Raw genomic sequence first — 8,411 nt, 5'->3', positions numbered from 1 at the left:
TATAGAAAAGCTAGCTAGAGAAGGAAAACTCGACAGATACATAGCTGAGAAAGATGAAGAAACCAGAAAGAGAAGGCGGAGAGACAACGAAGATCGGACCGAACCAACCCACGAACCCCTGAAAGGCACATACACATGATAAACGGAGGTTTTGCAGGTGGAGGGACATCCAGATCCTCACGAAAGAGACACCTCAAAGAAGTCTACCATGCCCGAGAAGACAACCCCTTGCCCGAGTTACCTACTATCTCGTTTACCCGAGAAGATGCTCTTGGTGTAATACCCGGACACGACGACCCTATGGTGATCACCATCATCCTAGCCAACGCCAACTTATATCGAACCCTGATCGACCAAGGAAGCTCGGCAGATATCCTGTTCAAAGAGGCCTTCGACAAGCTCGGACTCGAAGAAAAAGAGCTAAAAGCCTATCCCACCGACCTATTTGGACTAGGAGATACCCCAATTCGACCCCTGGGATACATCTCGTTACACACCACCTTTGGAAAAGGCGAGCAAACCAAAACATTAAACATCGACTACATTGTGGTCGACGTCACTTCAGCATACAATGCCCTCATCGGACGACCAACCCTCAACAGACTAGCGGCTATAGTCTCGACCCCACACCTCTGCATGAAGTTTCCTACCGCAAAGGGAATCGCTACCCTAAAAGGCGACCAAAAGCTAGCACGGCAATGCTACAACGAAAGTCTGAGCCTAAAAGGGAAAGAGGTCAACACCATAGAACTCGGGCGAGTCCAAACCCGAGAAGATCTTCGGCCACAGCCAGAAGGGGAAACCGAGAAGGTCCAAATCGGGAACACACCCGAGAAAGTAACAAACATAGGGGCAAACCTCGAGGCAGGCCTAAAAAGGAGCTCACAAACCTCTTAAGGGAGAATTCCGATCTCTTCGCCTGGAAAGCCTCCGATATGCCAGGCATAAGCCCCGACCTAATGTGCCACAAACTATCAGTGTATCAGGGATCCCGACCTGTCCAACAAAGGCGAAGGAAACTCGGGCCCGAACGCATGCAGGCAATAGAGGAACAGGCACAAGCACTACTAGATGCAGGGTTTATTAGGGAGGTAAAGTACCCCCTATGGCTCGCAAACGTAGTTCTGGTAAAAAGCCCAATGGAAAGTGGAGGATGTGCGTCGACTACACAGACCTCAACAAAGCTTGTCCTAAAGACCCATATCCACTACCAAACATCGACGCTTTAGTCGACGCAGCTTCGGGCTACAGATACCTCTCCTTCATGGATGCGTACTCAGGATATAATCAAATCCCGATGTATGGACCCGACCAAGAAAAGACCTCGTTCATAACCCCAAAGGCAAACTACTGCTACATAGTAATGCCCTTCGGGCTGAAGAACGCAGGGCAACATACCAGAGACTAATGAACAAAGTGTTCTCAGAACACATCGGGCTACAGCTAGAGGTATACGTCGACGACATGCTAGTAAAGACACAAGAAGACAAAAACTTGGTGGCCGACCTCAGTAGTATCTTCGGTACCCTCAGAAAACACAATATGAGGCTTAATCCGACAAAGTGCACCTTCGCCGCAGAAGCCGGACAGTTCTTAGGCTTCATGCTGACTCAAAGAGGCATCGAAGCAAACCCGGACAAATGCCAAGCGATACTCAATATGAAGAGCCCGACGTGTGTCAAAGAGGTACAACAACTGAACGGAAGATTAGCCGCCCTATCAAGATTCTTGGCAGGATCAGCAATAAGGTCACTACCTCTCTACTCACTCCTAAAGAAAGGGAAACCCTTCTCGTGGACCCCGGAGTGCGAAAAGGCCTTCCAAGAATTCAAAGAATTCCTCGGGCAGCCACCGATCCTAACCCGACCTCTAAAAGGAGAAGAACTCGTACTATACCTCTCGGTCGGACATCGGGCAGTCGCTTCGGCACTAATACGAGAAAACGACCAGGGGCAACACCCCGTATATTTCGTAAGCAAGGCGCTGCAAGGAGCTGAATTAAACTATCAGAAAATAGAGAAATTCGCCTACGCGCTAGTCTTCACAGCTCGAAGGCTCCGTCCCTACTTTCAAGCCCACACCATCAAAGTCCGGACAAACCAACCGATGAGACACATCCTACAAAAGACAGACATGGCAGGACGAATCCTACAATGGGCGGTGGAGCTGTCTGAGTTCGACCTCCACTACGAAGCCCGAACTGCCATAAAGTCCCAGTATCTAGCCGACTTCGTAGCAGAATACACCGAGACCCCAGGGACCCCACTCTCATGGAATTTATATGTCGACGGGTCCTCAAATAAGGCAGGGAGCGGAGCCGGTGTCATACTCGAAAGCGATCAAGGAACACGGATAGAGCTATCCCTAAAATTCGAGTTCCATGCCTCAAATAACCAAGCCGAGTACGAGGCCCTACTAGCAGGACTAAAGCTAGCCAAAGAGGTCGGAGCAGAGAGGATCGCAATTTTCAGCGACTCCCAGGTCGTCACATCACAAGTAAATGGAAGTTACCAGGCCAAAGATCCTACTATGAAAAAATACCTGGACCAAACACAGGCACAATTGCAGCACTTCCCGGAAATACGAATCCAGCACATACCCCGGGAGCAAAATGCCCGAGCCGACGCCCTCTCAAAACTTGCTAGCACCAAGCCCGGAGGAAACAATAGAAGTCTCCTCCAAGAAACTCTACAATCTCCGTCCGTACTAAGAGAGGAAGAAATACTGAACATATCCGACCAACAACAAGGATGGATGACCCCCATACTCAACTACCTAAAGTCGGGAACTCTCCCCGCTGAAAAAAGAGAAGCTAAAAGGCTTACAAAGGACGCCCAGAATTACACGCTAATCCACGACGTGTTATACAGAAGAGGATTCGCAAATCCCCTCCTAAGGTGCGTCCCGACCTCAGAAACAAAAAGCGTCCTCGAAGAAGTCCACAAAGGAATGTGTGGGAACCACCTCGGAGCTCGGGCCCTATCCAAGAAAATAGTCAGAGCCGGGTTCTACTGGCCAACCATACAAAGAGACACGGCGGACTTTGTGAAAATATGTCCCCCCTGCCAAAAACACGCCAATTTTCACAAAGCACCGCCCGAAGACCTCATAAGCATCACAGCACCATGGCCCTTCGCGAAATGGGGACTCGACCTACTCGGCCCGTTTCCACAAGGCCCGGGGCAGGTCAAATACCTCATAGTAGGGTCGACTACTTTACAAAGTGGATCGAAGCCGAACCCTTAGCCACCATTACGGCTCAGAAAAGCCGTAAATTCCTATACAAAAACATTGTCACGAGGTTCGGAGTCCCCTATTCCATCACAACAGACAATGGAACACAGTTCACAGACACAAGTTTTCAGAACTTGGTGTCCGAGCTGAAAATCAAACAGCAGTTCACATCGGTCGAGCACCCACAAGCCAATGGACAAGCAGAGGCTGCAAATAAAGTCATCTTGGCTGGATTGAAACGAAGACTCCAAGAAGCCAAAGGGGCATGGGCCGACGAACTCCCCCAGGTATTATGGGCATATCGGACAACCCCGCACTCTACAACGGGAGAATCCCCATTCCGACTAGCCTACGGAATGGAGGCAATGATTCCCGTCGAAATAGATGAGGGATCACCCAGAACCATCTTCTACAACGAAGAAAACAATCCTCGGGCACAAAAGGAAGAGCTCGACCTCCTACCCGAGGTCCGAGAAAGAGCCCGGATCAAAGAAGAAGCCTTAAAACGACGAACGGCCCTCAGATACAACCAAAAGGTGATAAAACGAAGCTTCTCCACTCACGACCTGATTCTAATCCGAAACGACATCGGAACAAAAATCGGGAGAAGGAAAGCTAGCTGCGAATTGGAAGGGGCCATACAAGGTAACAGAAGTCTTAGGGACAGGCTACTACAAGATCTCCGACCTAGAAGGCAAGGAGCTGCCCAGAGCCTGGCACGCCTGTAACCTAAGACGGTACTACAGCTAGAGTAAACTTAACCCGAGGTGTACTCTTTTTCCCCACGAGGGTTTTTTAATGAGCCACCCGGTTAAGTAGGACACCCGACCTAGTAAAAAAGGGTAAAAACTTTGTACATATTTTCCTTTAATACTAACCAAATTTCTTTATTTTCTCTTTCTCGTTATGAAGCATATCCTAAAAAGTACCCCACCAAGGCGCATTAATTTATGCTCGACAAAACGCAAAAAATCATTTGCCAAAGGCCATACAAGGTCGGCAAAGATGAAGCGACGAGGTTCAAATTAATGTGAGAAGTTATAAAAGTAACTCTAAAACGGCTGGAAAAGCCGAACAAAAAGACGTTACAAAAATAACTTAAAAAGGCCGACCAAACCACGAAGTCGGACCTAATTAAAGGAGGTACTAAAGGATCCCGAGGTCCGAGAACAAACTCGGACCCAAGAAAGAAAGCCCTGAAACGGCACAGAACTAAGACCTCGAAAACGCTAGCTAAAAAGTTGTTGCCCAAAAACAACCAAAAAGCAAAAAGCGAGCACGAGAAGACAAAATCGCTAGCTAAAAGTTGTTATCCAAAAACAACTAAAAAGCAAAAAAAAGCGAAGTACGAGACATCAAACCGCTAGCTAAAAGTTGTTATCCAAAAACAACTAAAAAGCAAAAAGCGAGTACAAGACATCAAACCGCTAGCTAAAAGTTGTTATCCAAAAACAACTAAAAAGCAAAAAGCGAGTACAAGACCTCGAAAACGCTAGCTAAAAAGTTGTTGCCCAAAAACAACCAAAAAGCAAAAAAGCGAGCACGAGAAGACAAAATCGCTAGCTAAAAGTTGTTATCCAAAAACAACTAAAAAGCAAAAAAAGCGAAGTACGAGACATCAAACCGCTAGCTAAAAGTTGTTATCCAAAAACAACTAAAAAGCAAAAAAGCGAGTACAAGACATCAAACCGCTAGCTAAAAGTTGTTATCCAAAAACAACTAAAAAGCAAAAAAGCGAGTACAAGACATCAAACCGCTAAGCTAAAAGTTGTTATCCAAAAACAACTAAAAAGCAAAAAGCGAGTACGAGACATCAAACCGCTAGCTAAAAGTTGTTATCCAAAAACAACTAAAAAGCAAAAAAGCGAGTACGAGACATCAAACCGCTAAGCTAAAAGTTGTTATCCAAAACAACTAAAAAGCAAAAAGCGAGTACGAGACATCAAACCGCTAAGCTAAAAGTTGTTATCCAAAAACAACTAAAAAGCAAAAAGCGAGTACGAGACATCAAAATCGCTAGCTAAAAAGTTGTTATCCAAAAACACTAAAAAGCACGAAAGCGAATACGAGAAAGCAAAAACACAAACATGGCATAATAAAGCTACAGAGTAGCTAAAATAAATGTTCAAAGTGTTGGCGAAAAACATAAAGCCCACAGGTCGGGCAAAAGAGCAGAAAACAAAAGATCACTGAGGACCAATGGAATACTTTCCAGTCTCAGCATCAAAAACAGAAACTGGGACTGCATCGACAGCACCGTCATCCCGACTTGAAACCTCCACACCCGACCTATCCACAGCCAAAGGTGAGGCGGGTTCTCAACCAGCACCTCGGATCAGACACTGGAGCCTGGGATCGGACACCGGGACCTCATCCTCGGCAGGAGCTGGAACAATCTTTCCCTCCACAACTATGTTATCAGTGCTGAATAGGGTCAAATTCAGGTCGGGAGCAAGAACCCGGACCTGATCCCTTAAGTTTGCAAACATAGCATCCATACCCTTGGCCACATTATCCTCCAGCTCATAGTAATCATCCCGAGCCGACTGCAGCTTCTCCTTCGTCTCCTGAAGCTCAGCATGCAGCTTAGAATAATTCTCCGTCGCCACCCTCACCGTCTCCTCAGACGTCTTCGCCGCCGCCACAGCCGCGGTAGCCTTAGTCTTTGCATCCAAAGACTCCTCCAGCTCGGCAATCCTGGCATCCTTCAGCTGACTAATCTTGTCAAGCTCGGACCGGGCCCTCTCAAGTCGGGAAACTGGTCTCCCCAAGAGGAGCCTTCTTGAACTCCCGAGCAATAGCGGCGTGAAGGCTAGCCATCCGAACACAACTCCGCGCCATGTACTGAAAGTGATGCTCCATAGACGCATCATCAGTAGAAATGTAAGACTGGGGGAGAATGTGCTGCTCAACCCAACCGAGAGCATCAAAATCCTTGTCGTTTAAACCAGCAGGCTCTCGAGAAATCTTCTTTTCTTGGGGGGAGGACCCGAGGTCGAGGACGGGGAGAGCTGACCGGGTCCGGAGGTCGGAGGATCCTGAGTTATAGCTCGGAACTTAGGGGTCGGAATGGTCTTCGACCGAGTCTGAACACCAACGGTAGTCTTCTGCGGGGAAGATCGGGCAGAAACCTCAGCCTCAATATTCCGAGCTGCGGCGGACTTTTTCGCCCGACGAAGAAACTTCATCGACTCAGCCTGAGAAGACATCTCTGCAGAACACAAAGAAAGAAACTATCACAAACAAGAAAAACCAAATAAAGCCAAAAGTACAACAATGAAATCTCAAAAAGAGGTCGGGAACTACCTAACTCGGAACGGAGAAGGCTCGGATTTCCCAACATCTTCTTCGTATCCAAGTGAGGTGCCCGACCCCATAGACTGTCAGCACACCGACAAAGCTTGTTCCACTTCATCTAAACTCTCAAAAGTGTACTTGACCGACACTACACTCTCTTGCCAACTAAGAGGGAAAGAAGGCTCCCCACTCTCATCTAAAAAGAAAGGTCGGACATCTCCCACAGCCCGGACTTTGAAATAGTAATTCTTGAAATCGTGGAAAGACTCATCATACAAGGTACAGAACTTCTTTCCGGCGTTTGCCCTAAAGGAGACCAAGACACCTTCCCCCCACCCGACCCTGGTTTCGTCAGAACAAACAGATACGAAAAAAGAGAAACAGAAGGAGAGACACCCAAAAATCTGACACAAAAGTTGGAATAACTTCAAAAACGCCCACGAGTTTGGATGGAGCTGTGTAGGGGCAAGGTTACAGGACCAAAGACCTCAGACTCCAACTCGGAAAATGGAAGTCGGACACCTAGCTTTGAGAAGAAACAGTCGTAGGCATAGAAGAATAGTTTCTCGGAGCTCTCTAAAGGCGGAAAACACACCCTCTCTTCGGACTCCGGGGCTACCAACTCGTATCACGCTCAGACTCCCTATTCTCACAAATACTACACTCCCTACGGAACCTATTCAGATATTCAGAATCTACAACAGACGGAACCTTTAAAGGGGCAGGATCTACCCAACCTAGACCACTCGGATCTTGGTCGACATTGCTTGAAACACCTTTCGAGACATAAAAAATCTTGCCTACAAAAGAAAAAATACAGACAGCAAGCCAACAATCACATGACATGCAGACAAAGCAAATTCAGCAGAAGCAAGAAAAAGAAGTTCTTTTTAAAGCGGCAACCCGAAAAACGAAAATAAAGAAGAGCCCCCCCCGTGCAAGCAAAAAAATGGCGGCGCCTCTTTCCGGGCAACCCAGGCACAGAAGGAAAAAGAGAAAAGGAGCACAATGAAAGTAAAAGGCGAAAAGCGTGCGCTAAAAGGGACATAGCTTTGCCCAAAAAGCCACAGCTCCATGACAAGGCTATCAAAATTGTTCAGACCAACTAAAAAGGTTCTACCAAAGAACACTAAAAAGTCGTCGGACAAGTTAGCCCCAAGGACCACCTCACCAAGCAGAAAGTGGACAAAACCGGCAGTGATCAAAAGAGGTCGGAACAAATACCGACACTCTACAAAGATCCACAAAGGGAACAAAGACATCTCGCAACGGCCAGAGGAATGCCAGGAATGCTTGCTAAAAGGTACGAAGTCTTGAAAAAAGACACTACTTAAAAAGCAAAAGCACAAATCAAACGGCGCTAAAAGGTCATCCAAACAGACTATAAAAGGTTTCCCATCAGGAACTATACCTAAAAGTTGTTGGATTTGACTAAAAAGCCCGAACAGTGAAGACAAACAAAGTCGGAAGAAGGCTGAAAAGACCTCTCAACAAACTAAAAAAGGCAAAAGCCAAACCGCAAAGATAAAACTACTCAAGATCGACCAAAGTCAGGATGCTTGAGTACGACTTCCCCAAAAGAGAGCACGATCTCACGGAAAGATCGAACTCAAGCAGGGGCACTGTTCATACCCTGGGTCAAGCTGTCCGACCCGGGATTTTAGTGACAAGCTGACCGACCTCGTCAGGCCAAATGCCCGACCTCGTCAGGCCAAATGCCCGACCTCTTCTCAAAGAGCTCGGCCAAATGCCGACCTCTCTCAAAGAGCTCGGCCAACTCACCAAAGGAGCCCAAAGCAGGCCCAAAACGAAGGAACACAAGCCCAATCTAAAGGCTGCCAAAGCCCAAAAGATAAAGGCGGTTCCCTTGAAGATAAGAT

Source organism: Arachis stenosperma, chromosome 9 (genome assembly GCF_014773155.1).
Source record: "Arachis stenosperma cultivar V10309 chromosome 9, arast.V10309.gnm1.PFL2, whole genome shotgun sequence".
In the NCBI taxonomy this organism is placed as follows: Eukaryota; Viridiplantae; Streptophyta; class Magnoliopsida; order Fabales; family Fabaceae; genus Arachis; species Arachis stenosperma.
Note: the sequence above shows the minus strand (reverse complement) of the source record.